Source organism: Sarcophilus harrisii, chromosome 2 (genome assembly GCF_902635505.1).
Source record: "Sarcophilus harrisii chromosome 2, mSarHar1.11, whole genome shotgun sequence".
Lineage (NCBI taxonomy): Eukaryota > Metazoa > Chordata > Mammalia > Dasyuromorphia > Dasyuridae > Sarcophilus > Sarcophilus harrisii.
In genome coordinates this window covers 284,859,143-284,878,512 of record NC_045427.1, presented here as the reverse complement: position 1 = coordinate 284,878,512, position 19,370 = coordinate 284,859,143, and positions in this window count along the sequence as shown.

Below are 19,370 nucleotides of genomic sequence, written 5' to 3'. Positions count from 1 at the left end.
GGGGCACCATCTTATATTTTTTAAGTTATATATATATTTTTAATCAGCACAGGTGCTCATTGTTCTTCCCCTCAAACTCTCCACTGCCAGCACATTGAGAATGAAAGAGAAACAAACTTTCCTACTTTCATTTTTGTAAGACTTTTGAGTTCCAAATTTTTCTCCTTCTTTCCTATCCCTCCTCCCTTCCCAAAACAGCAATATGATATATATTAAATATATGCAACCTTTTTAAACATCTCTATATTCAAACCTTTATTTCTACAAGAGTCATTGATCATATGTAAAAAAAAAAATGGGATCATGTCTTTATCATCTTCCCTCAGAATTGAGCATGATGCTTTGATCATTATAGGCTATTGTCTCCATTAGATGTAAATTCCTTGAAGGAAGAAACTGTTTTTACTTCTTTCAGCATTCCTAGTGCTTAGCACATGGCCTGGTACTTAATAGGCATTTAATAAATGTTTATTGACTGACTTCTAGACTTGTCCACATCTCTCATATAATTAGATGAAATGTAAACAGGTGTAAACTTACTGAATGGCCTTTGAAGGTAGGATTTGGTTCAAATTTTTATACTCTGGAGGATAAAGGAAGCTGGTGTCCTTTACAAATATATCAGTCTAGGGTAAGGAGATCCTACACATCTTACAATTTGTCAATTATGAGTAAGGTAGTTGAAGGTGTTGGGAAAAATTCCGTTGGTGATCTCTTAACATACTTGGTCATTCTAGCTATTTTAATGTGGCACAATGGAGAAAGTTGCTAGATTTGGAGTGAGGAAGACCTGGGCTTAGCACAGTGTCTTGCACATAGTAAACACTTAATAAATGCTTACTGACTTGACCTGATCTAGGTTTATATCTTGCTTGAAGACATTTACTATATGTCCTGGGCTAATTACCTAATTTCCCTCAGCCTCAGTTTCCTATGGGCAAAATAGAAATAATAATGGCACCTCTTTGACAGGGTTGTTGCAAAGACCAAGTAGGATAGCTGTCTCAAGCACTTTACAAATCTTAAAGTGCTATGTAAATAGTAGCTATTATTATTACTGTTAATAATATTAATTAGTGAGCCCCTTCACTTTTTCCTTTTGAGTTTCATCAGAATGCATTAAATATTATTTGTATTTAATTGATATAATTCTTTTCCATTGATAGATAAAGGGGAAGGGCAAATTGTTGGTTTAATGTTTTGATAAGTCTCTTTAATTTAATCTTTGATTTATTTATTTAATATTTTTCCCTAGTTACATTCAAAATAAATTTGGGGGCAGCTAATTGGTGTAGTAAATAGAGCACCAGCCCTGAAATCAGGAGGAGCTGAGTTCAAATCTAACCTCAGATACATAGCTTCCTTAGCTGTATGATCCTGGCCAAGTCACTTAACTCCAACTGCCTTAGCAGAGAGAGAGAAAGAGAGAGAGAGAGAGAGAGAGAGAGAGAGAAAGAGAGAGAGAGAGAGAGAGAGAGAGAGAGAAGTTTTGAGATCTGCTACTCTTCCTTATCTCCACCCACAATTAAGAAACTACTTATGAAGTTATGCAAAACATTTCTATAAAAATCAAGTTGCAAAAAAAGTATAGATTTCCCACCCTAATGAAAATAAAAACCCTTAAGAAAAATTAAGTCTTTAACTTAATCTTTATTGCTATTCCTCCATATTTTTTCCCACCCAAAATAGCTCATCTTGAAACATGGCCTCGGCTTAGTCTCAAGAATGATGTAAATTTAGCATCTTGTTGCCTGATCATTTTATTGTGCCCCATCACGTACTCATGCTGTTTGTAGGAATTGGAAAACTCACAACTTATCTGCTTGGAAATTTCAGGGCCTGAGTAGAGTTTTTTTTTTTTAATTTTTATCTTAATTTTGTTGATGTTTTTTATTTTTACATCACATTCATGAATATATCCTTTCCACCTCTCCTATCCAATAAGCCTGACCTTGTAATGAAGATTTTAAACAAAAGAAGAAAAAAAAGAGTTCAAAATATCACTCATATCAGACAGTATATGCATTCTACATTCACTGACTTCTACTTCTGACCAAGAGAGTAAGAAAACATTCATAAACCTGCTCTCCTCCCCTTCCCCATTACCTTATCCTAGAATATTATTTCTGAATTTGTTTCCTCTTGTAAATTAATGCCAGCAATTGTAATTGTCATCCAGAATACATGGAAACAAGTAATAGTAGGGAAACAAGACAAATACCAGAAGTGGTCATTCTTTAGCAATAGAACATAAGGAAATGTCATCAGCAGTCAGTGTGGCAGATCCCTGACCCCAGAAACAAGTGCAAGAATTAAGAAGCCAGGGGCTTTATGGTCTTGGGTTGGGGGATAGAGGTCTACGAAATTCAGTAAATCTTTAAAGGTGAAAGCTCTAGGATGAATGTCACTTGGATGGGCTCCAAAGACTCTGGTGCCCTGAGATCCTGATAGAATTCAGCAAGGCCTAAGGCCTGACCTAAATCATCATATTCCTCCTCCTGCTTCCTTCTCTTCACCAACATCCCCTTAGCCTTCTTTCCCCCAGCCAATATCCCGTGCTTTGAACAATACGCTCTGAATTGTCAGCAAAAAAAAATCCAGAGTATCTTGACTAATTCATACTAAGGTGTAAATGATAAATGATAGTAATGCTGTCTAGCAAGTTTAGTATTTTAACTGGGGATGATACCTTAATTCTGAAGGAAAGAATGAATGTTCATGTAGAACTTCAGGCTGACAGAAAAAAAATTAATTTGGAGAAGGCAGTGCCTTCTCAGAACCTTACACTGGCTTTTTGCTGGGCTGTTTTGTCTACAGTAGTTGCTATTTTTTAGTCCCCAAGAGCTGGGCCACATTGTTTGAAGGTATGGTCCAAGGAGGGCTTACAACTGATCTTGTTTAGTGCCAGACAGGCTCTGCAGGACCAGCTGCCGTTTCTGAGCAAGCAGCAAGGTCTATGAGTGCTCTGCTCAGAAAGGACTGATGACATTTTTGGCTGGGCTCTTCTGAAGGAGAGTAAACATTAGTATCATTCTTCTATGTGTATCAGAGAAGTGTCATATTAGTATCACTCTTCATTAGTATCAAACTAGTATCATTCTTCTATTTGAACGTCAGGTGGAATTAACAAACAGCAGTTGTGTTGTTGATCAGTCCTGTCCAACTCCTTGGGACCCCATTTGGGGTTTTCTTAGCAGAAAATCTAGAATGGCTTGCCATTTCCTTCTCCAACTCATTTTACAGATGAGGAAACTGAGTCAAACAGGGTTAGCTGATTTTCCTAGGTTTACACAGCTGGCCAGTGTCTGATGCCAGATCTGAATTCAGGATGATAAGTCTTCTTGACTTCAGGCCCAGGGCTCTAACCACTATACTATCCAGCTGCCATATTACAGTCATATTTTCTAGGAATATTGATGAACTTTACATATTAAGGAATACAAATTTTTTAAACTTTTTTTCTCTTTTTTTGTGTGTGAGTCAATTGGGGTTAAATGACTTATTCAGAGGGTAGACATTAATTTCAGGATACATCAAGGTAAGTATCCTCTGAACAGTTGAAAAACCCAAAACTTGGCTAAGGGGCAATGATGTTCCCTGGCTCAGCCTTGCAGAATAATTACTTCAGTGTCTTTATAAATAGCTCCACACTTGCCTTTTTTTAGCTGCTAAACCACAGGGCCAACTTTGCAATGTTTGCGACAATCCTGTCGTCTGTGATTTTTCTAGTGTGACAGACTCCATGGCCCCAAAAGAACTCCATCTGATGAGAACTAAAAAAGGCAAACTGCAAAGTCAGAATCCTATCTTGTTGGTCTTATCTAGATGTTAAACTTTATAGAAAATCTCAGCTGCTTTTCTTAGCTCCAATTGTATTTGTGGTCCCATAATTACAGTTGAACCTTGTGATCAGCTACAAATCTGTATGACAATAGATTGGAAAGAAGGCTGGATTGAGAGATTAAAGTTTTGATATTACTTCTGCTGTTAATTAGGTAATTGACTAATTTCCTGATGTATTTATATATAGGATATAATCTGTATATATGTGCGTGTGTGTGTATAGGCATATAACAAATATAGTTAGTATTTATGGTTAATACATGAATTAGTATGGGATTTAATTTCATCTTTAGTTTCAATGTTTTCAGACTGTAAAAAAAAAAACAAAGACTCTGGATTGTCAGAATGATTTTCAGGGATGTAGTATGTGCTGAACCCTTCCTTAGTAATTTGTTTAAGAGAAATGAAGAGCCCAGAATACGAAGTCAAAAAGAGAAATAAAAAGATGTCATTAAGAAATCTAGTGCTATTCTGCTATGATTTATTTGTATTTTATTGCCAATAAAAGGAAAATTAGAAACATTTTAAGGAACAATTTTTCGTGTCATTTTATAATATTCATAATAACCTTAAAAGCATTCTACATCAACTTTATTTATTTAATCAGATGTCAACTACATAACAGGAATAGTACTGGGAATACAAAGATAAAAATAAAATAATCCATATTCTTTAAAAACATACATTCTGTCGGTAAGACCTACCAATGAATCCTCTGCTACCATAGCTTTTGAGAACTTTAGAGTCATCTCCATATTAGGAATAGAAATTTAGTGGAAAATTGACTCCAACAATCTTTGTTGTTGCATCTATCAAGGAACTTTTTATAATCTTAACATATCCATCAGAGATGTCTTATTGGGGAACAGTTTTATTTTTGTTCTACTGAGTCAATTACTCCTTGTTATGATATGGGACAGAATATTGCAAACAATCTAAGACATAATCATTTATCAGTTATTTTCAACTATTTGGGATGTAACATGGGAAAGTTTAATTTTGTAGGGATACTCTTACAGGTTATGTCCAGAAATGACTATGATGTAAAATCAACACACTTATTTTAAAAATAATTAACAAAAAGGGCTTTTGCAATAAGTAGAAACTTGTGAGCATTGAAACACTATGCAATTTCTAAAATGGGATGCAATATTGTCTCCCATTATTTTCTCTCCCTTTTTTATTAAAGCTTTTTATTTTCAAAACATATACATAATTTTCAACATTCACCCTTGCAAAACCTTGTGCTTCAGATTTTCCCCTCCCTTCCCCCCACACTCTCAGATGACAAGTAATCCAATATTTGTTAAACTTTTTAAAATTATTTTTTCAATTAGCACAAATTCTTCTCACCCTAAGTAGTACTTCCAGAATTGTTGGCCTTGACCTTATTGTTGTCATGATATAACTTGTTTTCCAAGTTCTGTTCCCTTTGCTCTGCATTAGTACATACAGATCTTCCCAGGTTTCTCATTTCTTTTTTTTTTTTAATTAAAGCTTTTTATTTACAAAACATATGCATGGGTAATTTTCCAATATTGATCCTTGCAAAACTTTCTGTTCCAAATTTTTCCCTCCTTCCCCCATCCCCTCCCCTAGATGGCAAGTAGTCCAATACATGTTAAATATGTTAAAATATATGTTAAATTCAATATATGTATATATATTTATACATATGTAATACATATGCAATGCATACATACATATGTAATATATATGCACAAGAAAAATTGGATCTAGAAAGAAAAAAAAACCTGAGAAGGAAAACAAAATGCAAGCAAACATCAACAGAAAAAGTGAGAATGCTATGTTTTGTTCCACACTCAGTTCCCATGGTTCTCTCTGTTGGTGTAGATGGCTCTACTTCATCACTGCACAATTGGAACTGGTTTGAATCATCTCATTGTTGAAGAGTCATGTCCATCAGAATTGATCGTAGTGTAATCTTGTTGCCATGTACGATGATCTCCTGTTTCTACTCACTTCACTTAGTATCAGTTCATGTAAATCTCTCCAGGCCCTTCTGAAATCATCATTTCTTACAGAACAATAATATTCCATAACATTTATATACCACAATTTATTCAGATATTTTCCAATTGATGGGCATCCATTCAGTTTCCAGTTTCTATCCACTACAAAAAGGGCTGCCACAAACATTCGTGCACATACAGGTCCCTTTCCCTTCTTTATAATCTCTTTGGGATATAAGCCCAGTAGTAATACTGCTGGATCAAAGGATATGCACAGTTGATAACTTTTTGAGCATAGTTCCAAACTACTCTCCAAAATGGTTGGATTCGTTCACAACTCCACCAATAATGCATCAGTGTCCCAGATTTCCCACATCCCCTCCAACATCCAGCATTATTTTTTTCCTGTCATCTTAGCCAATCTGACAGGTGTGTAGTGGTATCTTAGAGTTGTCTTAATTTGCATTTCTCTGATCAATAATGATTTGGAGCACCTTTTCATATGACTAGAAATAATTTCAATTTCTTCATCAAAAAATTGTCTGTTCATATCCTTTGACCATTTATCAATTGGAGAATGGCTTGAATTTTTATAAATTTGATTTAATTCTCTGTATATTTTAGAAATGAGGCCTTTATCAGAACCTTCGAATGTAAAAAGATTTTCCTAGTTTATTGCTTCCTTTCTAATCTTGTCTGCATTAGTTTTGTTTGTACAAAATTTTTTTAACTTAATATAATCAAATTTTTTTTTGTCTCAATAATGATTTCTATTTCATCTTTGGTCACAAATTCCTTCCTCCTCCACAGATTTGAGAGGTAAATTATCTTGTGTTCTTCTAATTTATTTACAATAGCATTTTTTATGTCTAGATCATGAACGCATTTTGACCTTATCTTTGTATATGGTGTTAGGTCTGGGTCTATGCCTACTTTCTGCCATACTAGTTTTCAATTTTCCCAGCAGTGTTTTGTCAAATAGTGAATTCTTGTCCCCAAAGCTGGGGTTTTTGGGTTTGTCAAATACTAGATTGCTATAGTTATTGACTATTTTGTCCTGTGAATGTAACCTATTCCACTGATCAACTATTCAATTTCTTAGTCAGTAACAAATGGTTTTGATGACTGCTGCTTTATAATATAGTTTTAGATCAGGTACAACTATGCTACTTTCATTTCATTTTTTTTATTAGTTCCCTTGAAATTCCTGACCTTTTGTTCTTCCAGATAATTTTCTTTTTCTGTTTTCATCCTACCTGATTTAGGTATCAGTATCATTTCTGTGTCATAAAAGAAATTTGTTAGGAATCCTTTGTTCTCTATGTTTTCAAATAGTTTATATGGTATTGGAGTTATTCTTTAAATTTTTGGCAGAATTCACATGACTATTTCTTAGTACCAAATGGTTTTGATGACTGCTGCTTTATAATACAGTTCAGGTTTGGTACTGCTAAGCCACCATCCTTTGTATTTTTTTTTCATTAATTCCCTTGACATCCTTGACCTTTTGTTCTTCTAGATGAATTTTGTTATTTTTTCTAGTTTCATAAAATATTTTTTGGCAGTTTGATTTGGTATGGGAATTTAACAAGTGGATCAATTTGGGCAGAATTGTCATTTTTATTAAATTAGCTTGGTCTACCCAATAATTCGTATTCTTTAAAAACTTATATTCTATTGGTAGCATCTATCAACTTATTCTCTGTTGGCAAAGCATTTCAGAACCCAAGGGTCATCTCCACATTGTAAAAAATTGGCTTCAAAGAATTATGTTTAAATATACGTGCTGGCCTTATGGTGTTTATTTATCATCTATTATTTCAGATGATCAGATTAGTTGATAGTCACTTTGAGAGGTACTGAGGACCTGATTCTGAGGAAATAAAACTTTCCACTAGTAAGTTTCAGCAGACTGGATGAGGTAGAAGTGACTGAAAGAACCAGCAGAGTTAATCTAAAAAGCAATTTTTTTTTTCCTAGTGTAGTGAATAGAGTACCAGGCTTAGAGTCAGGAGAACTCATTTTCCTGAGTTCAAAACCTGGCCTCAGACACTTAGCAGCAGTGTGACCATGGGCAAGTGACTTAATCTTGTTTGCCTCAGTTTCCTCATCCATAAAATGAATTAAGAGAGGAAATGGCAAATCACTTCAGTGTCTGAAAAAAAACAACCCAAAAAACAAAACAACCCAGGAAAAAACCCCAGGTTGGGTCACAAAGAGCCATGACCAAAATGACTGAACAACAAAGAATTTCATTTTAATTCAGCCCCTTATTTTTCAGATGAGGAAACGGGGCCCAGTGGTTGTGAGCTGCGTAAGGCCACAGAGTAGTAAATGGCAACATCCTCAACTGTAGCATTTTGCTCTTTTTGAAATAATCTAGAAATAATATCTATCTTCAAGTAAATGAAGGATAATTATGTGAAAGAGGGATCCCACCTATTCTACTGAGCCCTAACAAACACTATAGAGATAGCAATGGACTTGGAATTAGCAAAGTCCAAGTTCTAGTCTCACCTACCACATTTATCAGCTATTTGACTGCAAGCAAATAATTTAACCTCTTTTCAGTTTGGTTTCTTCATCTTTAAAATGAAGATAATGCCTATAATAATTACTTCCCAGAGGTGTTTAGAGGATAAAATGAGATAATATGTGTAAAGTCATTTACTAACCTTAAAATTATATACAAAGATCTGCTATGATTATTTTTAAAAAGTCTTTAGTGTTACAGAAATATTATTATTATTATTATCCTAAAACTATTTTTATAGGTGAGGAAACAGGCTCAGAGAGAATTGGTTGCTAATGGTCACACTACTAGTTAGTGCTAGGTCACACAACTCTCAGTTCTGACTCATGTACTCTTCTCTGCTCTAGCATATTGCTTTTCTCTGCCACCAGCAGAGCAGAACAAAGCAGACGTGTTAGAGTGGGCAGGTCTGTACAGCATGTTCAGTTGGTGCCAATGACAGAAAACCTAGTAACATTCAGTCAGCCATAACTATAATTATAGATCTAAATGAAAGAAATTTGACTGCTAATTTTTTCAAGAGGAAAAAGTATTGTCATTCTAAAATAATGAGGGCAATATAATAAGAAAAAGAGAGATTTCAGGTATTTGGAATTGACAATTTTATTATTTTTCGTAAAGCTAGAACAAATACACCTCAATACATAAAGAATAAAAAGTAAGCCCTTAGTGCATTGTTAAAAATAAAATCCACATATAAAGCTTTTCAGCAGAACTCCAAAAGCAGTAAAATACATTTTATCTCCACAATATGTGTTCTCCTTTTTGATAATGTATTGTCAAGTTGATACAACTCATTCAGTATTTGTCTATACAAAGGAAAAACAAATTTCAAGACATGAGGGGGAAAAACACATGCTTTTCACAACTAAGACAAATACCTACTGAATTCTTTAAATTTGTCAATAAATAATCCATAGTATAAAAATCCTTAACTCTGTAGTTTAAATTAATGGCAGTGCCAATTATCTTCATAATAAATCAATCAAAGAATACTAATACAGTTGAGCATATGTACATCAACAAAAAACTTTGACATGAGTTGAAAGTTTTGTTCTCTAAATAATTCCAGAAGAATTGAAGTTGAAGGTTACACAATAAATTAATACTTTAAAGTTCTAGCCCAGCTAGAATTCATCAGTCCTAAAAAAATGATTTACTATAGTAAAGATTTGTATATAAAGGGTATAAATATTAATCTTACGTTAAGAGATGAGTAAAGACCATGTCTAAATGTTTGTCACTCTCTTGGAGAAGAATCACTATACAAATATTAAATAATTATAATAATAAAATGTTCTCCTATAGGCTAGAAATATAGACTGAAATTGATCTTTGATATATAGAATAACTTTATAGATTGCATAAACTGTCTTGGTTTTGCAAAGAGTTATAACATAGAACAAACATGCTGAAATATTAATCACATGCTAGTGACCTTATGAGGTCCTTATTACCCAAAGTCCTTATTAAAGAAGACCCACTGTAAATGGATGTTTGCATAAAGTTTCCTTCATTCAATTCTAAAAAAAAGAAAAATTGGCAATGCCTAAAGCAATTTCCAATCTAGGAGCTCTTAATATAATTTTTCTCTCATCAAATAGCTCTTTATTTTTACAACCAACTCAAATCTGAAAGCAGTTCATATGGAGAGTTAAGCAAGGGGGGTATACTGCTGAGAGGAGGTAGAAGAAATGGAGGAGGCATAGTATTAAGTTGGAAAGATTGGATGATACAGAATCTGCAAGAAAATGCAAACACAAAGAATCTCTGAATCACCATAACTGCTGAGTAATCCATCTTAACTAGTAGAACAAGCACAAGCAACGAGTAAGGAGCTGACTATAAAAGATGTTTCTATAATTCTGATACAAAGGTGAACAAGCTATTCAGACGACCAAAAAGACAAGTACCAAAGATATAGATCTCAAAATGGGAACTAGGATGGATATGGGCATAATCAATGTCTGAAAAAAATTAAATAGAGATTTAAACACATTTTGCTTTTTGCTATGCAGATATGATGGGGGGAACCCTGAAGCTGTCCTCTGACTTTGGGGGGAACGCTTGAGAAATTCTCCTTGAATCCTCAGAGAAGCTTTCCCCTAAGAAAGACACGTCCCACAGCATCAAGATAAAGTGGTTTCATTGTGTTATCTTGGGGGGACTAGTTGAGTCCAGGACCATTCCTTCTTAAGCTGAGCTAGAGATCTAGATTTCTGTCAACCTCTATTGAGTTGGAGATTAGTCTAGGACTAATCATTCAATTGGAAAATTTCTATTCAATTCGAAAGTTTCAGTTTGATTTCAACTCAAACTGCCCCCAGCCCCTAGCCAAAGTTTCAAATTATAAAAAAGGGCAACTTGGGCCACTCCTTTGCAGAGGGCCAAAAGCAGGTCATGTCATGCCAAGGAATCTCTCTCTCCTTGACATTGTTGCCTGCGAGGACTCCCTGCCTGCTAAGAAGGCATTCTCTTTTCAGCATTAACCCCTCTTTATCTCTCTCATTTATTTCCGTAACAGGACCACACCCCTCTTTACCTCTCTGTAGGGATTTCTCTGCTAGGAATTTTACCTTGCCACTAAGGAAGTCAGTCTCCCTAGCAAAGGCTGACTTCTCAGTTCCAACAGTCTAACAAAAATGTGCAAATTCTTTTATGAAGGACTTGCACTGACCAGTAGGGGTTCCCACAACTCTCTACCCTGCAGTGAACCTCATCAGATATAGCTAATCACAGAATTATAGAATTTCAGAGCCAGAGAAATCTTAGAGATTATCTAGTCCTAATTTATCATTTTATAAATAAGTATATGCTCCAAGAAACTTACTCAGCAGGGACAGTTGGTAAGTGGAAGAATTGTACTACTGCTCAGATTTCTTGAGTCTTAAATCTAGAGTTCTTGTAGTGGTTGTGCTATCTGAATACTCATTTTAAGGTGTTCAACCTGGTTCCAAATATAGGACACAAGAACTAAAATATTGGTTTTACAACATTATAAACACTAATGACAAAAAGAAACAATTTCTATATATACAAATATATACAAATGAAAAAACATAAAATAAGTCAGGAAATACATAGTTTCAAAATTATTAAGAAGGTAGATCAGGCAATCCAACTGAAAACAAAAAACAAACAAAAAAACAGCACAACCCCAAAACATCCCTCAGTAAAGCATATAGCATAAAGTAAAAGCATCTTCAGGGTATTTCAACAGTTTTAGTACAATTTTAAAATATTAAAGCTTACAAGTGTAAGATTATTAGGATATCTTGTATTTTAGGCCAGTTAACAGAAGAAAATATTTCAGTGCAAAACTAATAAAAATGTAAAAAAATTTCAGTTTTCTAATTTTAGTGATTTACAGCTAGAAAGGACCTCAGAACTAACTATTCCACCCCCCACATTTTGTTTAAAACTTCCACAATAATAATTAACCAGATTCAATATTTTGGAATTTCTTGAATGTAAAGTATGCTACAAATACTATCATAAGATTATTAATTAGGTCATTCATGTGGTCCTCTATAATAAAATCAATTAACTTTAAAAAAAAGGTCTTTTAAAAACAAAAAAGTCATGTTCTACAAATGGCTACAATGCTATATAATAAATATCCAAAACAAAATTTACTACAGATTTATAATTTAAACATATCTGATGAATATAAATATTAAATATTAATTTAATTTTGAATATTACTATTTTAATAACTGAAACAGCTAATCAGTTTAATTGGCACAATTCATCTTGGTAGATTTCTTTCTTAAAATAGGTGCTTTTCAATACAAAGTAAATAATACCATAAATGTCTTCTGTCAATGAAATATTTGGCTCTTCCTTTTTCTGGTTGTTAAACCCCTGATACATTTGTGAGAGTAGGAAATGGCAGATACAATAACCTTCATTTTGCAGGTAAGGAAACTGAACAGACAAGTTAAGGGATTTGCCAAAAGTCATACTGTTAATGGTAGAACAAGAAATACAAAGGAGTTTCTCCTGATACTGAGCCTAAAGTACTAAACATTAGAACACCCTGCTTTTCTCATCATAACATTATCAGGAATTTCAAAGAATTGTCTTTATTAAATATTCCATGTTGTAAATCTGGTCCTAACTTAAACCAGGCAACAATGGAGAAAGAGTTAATGAAGAAAACATTTTGGGGAGTAACCTTTTGTCCCTTTTAAAAGACAAACTTTTTTTTTTTTTTTTAAATAAAGTGGATACTGCTAATCACCTTTAAATCAGCAAACACTTAAAATCTGAACAAAGGCAAAGATTTTCTATTAGTGAACTGGAAATTTTATCACAATTTGTGCCTTTATAAGGCTTGCTACTAAACTCTACCTTTCACCTTTGAAACAAATTGTACCCCAATTTTCTCAGTGTTCATTTAAAAATAAAACAGAACACATTGAGTTATTCTAGAAACACACAGTAATTATTCATTTTGTTAGACTTAGAAATGTTAAATTGAAGATGAAGGTACATTATCAAGACCATATTATTAGGAGATGATGCCTCAACTAGAATTTCATTCAAAACTGTTTATTAGATTTATGGCCTGAAACTAGATTTATGGATAATCAAAGTAGTGTGTACTGGGTCTTAAAAGGAAGCTGTGTTTTACTTACACACAGACACATAGACACACACATTTTAGATGCCCATTAAAATGGAAATCCACTTATTTAACAAGTAATTTAGAAGCGTTTTCAAAGTTCCAGATTAATTTGAACATCATAAATTTACTTATTCTTTATGTGGTGGGTGTATAAAGCAGCAACAGAACGTAAAGACTATTGTACTATTCTCCACAGAAAGAAATTTATCTTAAAAATAAATTCTTTTTTTTAAATTTTATTTTTTATTATAGCTTTTAATTTATACGATATATGCATGTGTAATTTTTCAGCACTGACCCTTGCAAAACCTTCTGTTCCAATTTTTCCTCTCCTTCCCCCCGCCCCTCCCCTAGATGGCATAACCCATATATGTTAAATATGTTAATGTTAAACACAATCTATGTTTACATACTCATACAGTTATTAAAAGTAAATTCCAATAGTCTTCAAATTAGGGGACATTAGTTATATACTATTTTTATGTTCTAAATAATTACTATCCTCATGATCAAATTCTCCATTAAGTATTCACAATGAAAAGAATTCACAATTCTTTTAGATTAGATTTGGAAAGACTATTAGATGTATTTTCTAATTATACTTGAGAAAATGGGTATGAAGCTTTCTGCAAGGACATTTTTCTCGAATCTTTAAAAAATATTGTAATTCTATGGTGGCATAAGGACTTAAAAATGAAAACAAAAACAAATCATGACATATGTATGTGCGCATATATAGCACAGTCTATTTCAACATTGGTTTTGCTTTTTTTCAGAATAGCTCCAGAAAGTATTTATTTTATACACAAAATAAAATCTTTGCCATTTTGAATGTGGCACATTCATAGACTGTTAAGAGCTAGAAGGGATGTTCTAGATAACATAGCTTTATTTTACATTCTTAACAATGTAGCTGAGAAAGTCAAATGATTGAGTTATTATAACCAGATCAGGTAGATGTATTATCACATTTTGAATAAATTTGCTTCCAAGACTTTCTTTTTCTAATAGATATTTGCGTTATTTACTCAAAATAATATTTTGTCCTGAATATTTTCATGATAATGTATCTATTGGCTATTTCTGACTGCTTCACAAAGAAACAGGATAAAAGGTGTATAGATTTTAAATAGTTCCATTAAGGTTTAGTCTTGATATTGGTGAAGAATTCCATTGATAGTAAACTAGTAATTGGAGAAAATTTCACTATATTTTAAAAAACAGAACAAAATGAAGATTAGTCAAACATTTAAAATCATTTGTAAAATATGAAAAGATTATTTAAAATTTTTCATTTTGTTTTTCAAAGGCAAGACTTCTGATTTCATCTGTGTGAGGAACTCTCAGTGAGACATTTATAATCTCTCTTATGGCCTTTTGGAAATCATTGTGTATTTACAGGTTTAATCTCTTACTTTTGATGAAACATAATTTTTATTCTATTGTATATTTTTAATAAAGTTAAGATTAACATGGCTGACTGCCTAACAATATTTTCATTCAAAGATCACTTGTATTAAAAGATATGTCAAAGTATGCTGCTATACATAGATGAGAATTAGGAACTAGGTCCCAACTGGTAACCTGAATACTCTTAAAATATAGGATTCTTCACAAATGATAGCTATTCTTTAAAATGCATAAAATGATTTTTTCCCCAAAGCCAGATACATCATTTAGATGTTTAAATTCTCCTATTTAGGTTCTATTATTTTGAGGTACAGGTTATTATAATTTAATGCCTTTAACATAGCCATTTAGAAATAAAAAATTCCTAGATGTGTTTAAAAAAATATCTTTATCTTTGGGTGGGAGAGGAAGAGACATATGCATTTTTTCCAGAACATAGCATGAAACTACTACAAATGTTAACTACCAAAGATTTTCTTCCTGTATATCACAAAACATGCATCCACTTTGAAATGTGTTCATAGACTTAATAGATTTTTAAATTGCATATGCCTAAACCAACTAATTTTAAACTTATTTTTCCATTAAATTTATCATTAAAATCTTTTTGAATATTTCTGCAAGTTTATATATTTGTAATGACTTTCTAACAGCTAAACAGTAATACTGAGTTCAAAATAAAATATATATGTATATATAGATATGGAAAGGATAGACAATCACTTTTTAAATAAAAAATCCAGAAAACTCATACTTGATTATTTTATACAAAAGTACACCTAAAATATGTGTGTGTGTGTGTGTGTGTTGGTGAGTATGTGTGGGTGTTGTATATTTACATATTAGAAATGGTGATTCAACAAAATATAAATTCCATTAAGTACAAAGAAATGTATTTTTTAGCTTATAATTTAGCTTATAATTATAATTTTTACTAATGATGTAACAATATATGATGTCCCATAAATAATAGACTGACTTTACTTTAAATGTTTTAAGGAAATATATTGTATATTTACCATGAAATATTTTAAAAACATTTACCATTTAAATTTTGTAAAAATTTCTGAATTTATATCCTACATAAGTAAAGATTTTATATAAAATAATGAATAATATTAATTTTGTATAAAATCATTTTAAAGTACATACAAGGCCTAAATAATTTTCTTCAAATCTCTATAGCTTTTCCCATTAACAATAGCCAGATTTCATTTATTATCTCAATCAGTCAACAAAATAAATTTGTTATTTTTACTAAAATGCTGATATAAATAAAATTGTATCTAGTGAGTATAAGAACATTTAGGATAAAGAAGATAAATTTTTTTTTTTACTAAATATGACCTTGGAGTAAAGAAATAAAATATTATAAAGGTAGAAAAATTATAAAATTGTGAATGGCAGTGTTTCAAGAATTAATTTCTAAATAAATCCAGCATTTCTTTTATTTCACCTGTATGTTTGATATAAAAAAAAACCTGTTGCAGATGATTTTTAGATGAATGAAATAACATTTCAGAGATATTGACATAAAACACACATAAACTTGTTATATAGGAAAACCTATTGTAGGAGATTTGAGAAAAGTACTATTTTAATAATATGTCTCTGAATCTAGGGAATCATCTTAGCTTCTCCTTTGTTAGAGATCCACAAAAATGATTTAGCATTGCAATAGAGGTAACAGTTTTCTTAAACTAGAGGTAGCCCCCTTTATAGTATATACTGTAATTTGCTACTGCTCAAAAGCCCAGGGAAACAAATGTTTTTTTCAAGAGAGAAATATACATTTTCTTAAAACAAAACAAAACTGAATTCTATCCGTAGCAGAGGAATTCTTCCAATGTTAGCAGTATTTATTTTTAAAAAGTTGATGTCTTGTCAAAGAAAGGCAGTGTGGAGGTGGAAGTGGATATTCTTTGAATACTATGTATTGAATTTGATTGCGTCTTAATAGATATAGATCCATCCACAGGGTAGCTTTTAACTATTAAATGGGAACTACTTTAGGAAGGCTAGTAACAGGTGGCTGAGAGTTTTAAAGGTGACTTTAGTATAAACCTTATTCCTATTGTGCAACTGAGATAATTTTCCAGTACTATGCAAACAAACTACAAACTGTTTTGCTTTTAGAAGACAGAATTATTCCACTGAATAACATTTTTTTATTAAAAAGAAATAATGATCAAAAGAAAAAAAAATCCATACTTAATATCTGCCAAGAAAAGTGTGTAGTAACTGTAAATTCAAAAATTTTATTTTTTCTCCTGATCACCACAAATTTCAGATTCTGGAATACAAGCAACAGTAAGCCATTTCAGTACTTTAAAGCATTTTCTAAGTAGTTTCATAGTTTATTTAAAAAAAAAAAAGGCATTAAGTTACAAACTGAAGTCAAAATAGAAAGCCACTGTCAGAATTTTTTTACCCCTGGGTTTGGGAGTGGACATGTATCATGTTGGCTTCTTTGAAAGATGCTAAATTTCTTATTTATAATTTCAAACTTTGGTATTTGATTTTAAAAAGTCAATTAAAATACTATAAAATGAGATGATTTTATGATGTAGATACCTGCTTGGGGAATTAATCTGCTCATCCTAAGCCTCAGTTATCTCAGTAGCACAGAATGTCGAATTAGAAGGAAACTTAGAAATAACTTGGTTTTCCTCCAAATCTATATAATGAAGCCTTTCTACAACATTCCTGATAAGTGATTATACAGTTCTTACTCAAAAAGTGAGGAGTACCAATACATTTTAGTCACTGATGGGCTGCATTGTATTCCAAACAATAAAAGTTTTGGGTCACCTACTAGTAACAATTAATTCTAGTCCATTTGTTTCGTAATTTGAAGTTGTATAACATAACCATATGAAAAAAGGAAAGATTTTTCTGTTGGTATTTTCTGAATAGATAGATGTGTAAAATCCTAAACAACTGTATATTCCCATAGAAAAATACAGATAGCACCAAGTAACCTCTTTAAAATAACAGCACTTGTTAAGTACGGTGCTTTCTGAACAGATATTTAAAAAAATTGCACACAGTTACTATTTCCTACACTGTCCTAAAACAAAATTGATATTTGACACATCAATCATGATGATTAAAATGATTGTCCCTAGATAAATAGATTTGTAGGTCTCCTGGTTTAATTTGCATTGCTTTTAGTGTTAATAAGGTGAGTGGGAAGAAGGACTGTTTAAATGTCTCCTCTCAGAAGATAATCCCTTTCTTGGGCCTATATAGAAACTGTATAGCTTTTATATACCCGTCTTTTTTTATTTTTATTTTTTTGTTGAGGCAATTGGGGTTAAATGACTTACCCAGGGTCACACAGCTAGGACGTGTTAAATGTCTGAGGTCAAATTTGAACTCAGGTCCCCCTGATTTCAGGGCTGTTGCTCTATCCACTACACCAACTAGTTGCCCCTATATTCATGTCTTTTTAAAAATTAAATTTAATTTCATGGTTTTGGGGTAATAGCTAACTAAAGTTCTCAGAATAGGATAATAAGTTCAAAACCATTTTGGAAAACTGCCATCTTTAATTTCATGATAACTTTTTTTTTTTTTTGTCTCTAACTTTATTCACTTATCCACTTATCCATACACAAATTATAATTTCTATTCTAAGATTTTTAATTCCATAACTCAAGAAATGGCCCGTTTCTAATATCTAGCATTGTGATTCAATCAAAAGGCAGCAAAAGTGGAAAATATATTACAGTGAAATATTAGGACAGTCAAGTTAAAGTGTATGTGGCACAAATTGAAAATGTGTGTGAGGGGGTAGAAAAAGAGAAAATGCACTCAGAAATTTGAAAAAATCAACTAACAAATGTGGTTTTAAAAATGATGACGGATATGTTTATTCTTAATTATCAATGTGTTCTAAGAGGCACAAAAAACTCTTTCATTCAACCATTTCTTTTTATGTCTTGCTAAGACATAAGGAATGGAAAAGTTTACTTAAAATCACATTCTCATCATTCATTAAGGTTGTGGGAAAATTTACATAGTTATACAGAATAAAATTATAGCAATTTAAAATGTATTCTTTTAAAATTAATTTTAAAAAGCAATGATTAAGAAAATATAGAGCTTTAAATAGAAGTTTAAAGGCACTCGTTTTATCAAATTAAAATTCTAAATGACTTAAAATTTCTATGTTTTTCTCATTTGGTTTTCTATCATACCTTTTTCCCCCCTTAAATTCATAAAATAAGCAATATTTTAAGAAAAAAGACTTACTAAATTTGGGGATTGCAACAAAAACACCTTTTCAACAAAATAGCACCTATATACATATATACATATATATATTTCTCTGTTTATTTATCAAAACAAAAACTATTCTACACTTTAATTTTAATTTCACTTTATTTTGTGTTTATGATACATGTAATCTATCCAGATTCACTGTGGAACCTGAACAATCATGAATATCAAAGTATCAGTTAGAATGGAGGAAATGTCTATTTTCAAAATCCAAAATTTATATTATTACTTAAAAAAATTAAAATGTCACAAGTTACAATAATAGCAACAACAATGATAAAAGCATCATACAATTAGCCACTGAAAATCTAAATTATTACTAAACTAATCTATTGCCTTGAAATAAAATGTAGTCAGACATGTCAAAAGTACCCAAGTATTCCTTAGTGGGATGAAAAATAATTATGAAACAGGTCACTTTAAAATCTTTGGAGAAAATGGTTTATTAAAGCTTTATGGAGTATTTTTTAAAAAAACTATGATAAATACTACTACAAAACAACATCTATTTTTTGGGAAAAGATTGAGACAATCTCTGCAGCAAACAAAGATGTTCAACTTCTTATTGTGAAAAATTAAGAACTAGGATATTATTAAAATTCAAATTTTACTTTTTCAATCATGCAATTCAATATACATTTGGGGGCTAAATCTAAGATGAATTAAAAATGAATATGAATTAAAAAAAAGAAAACTC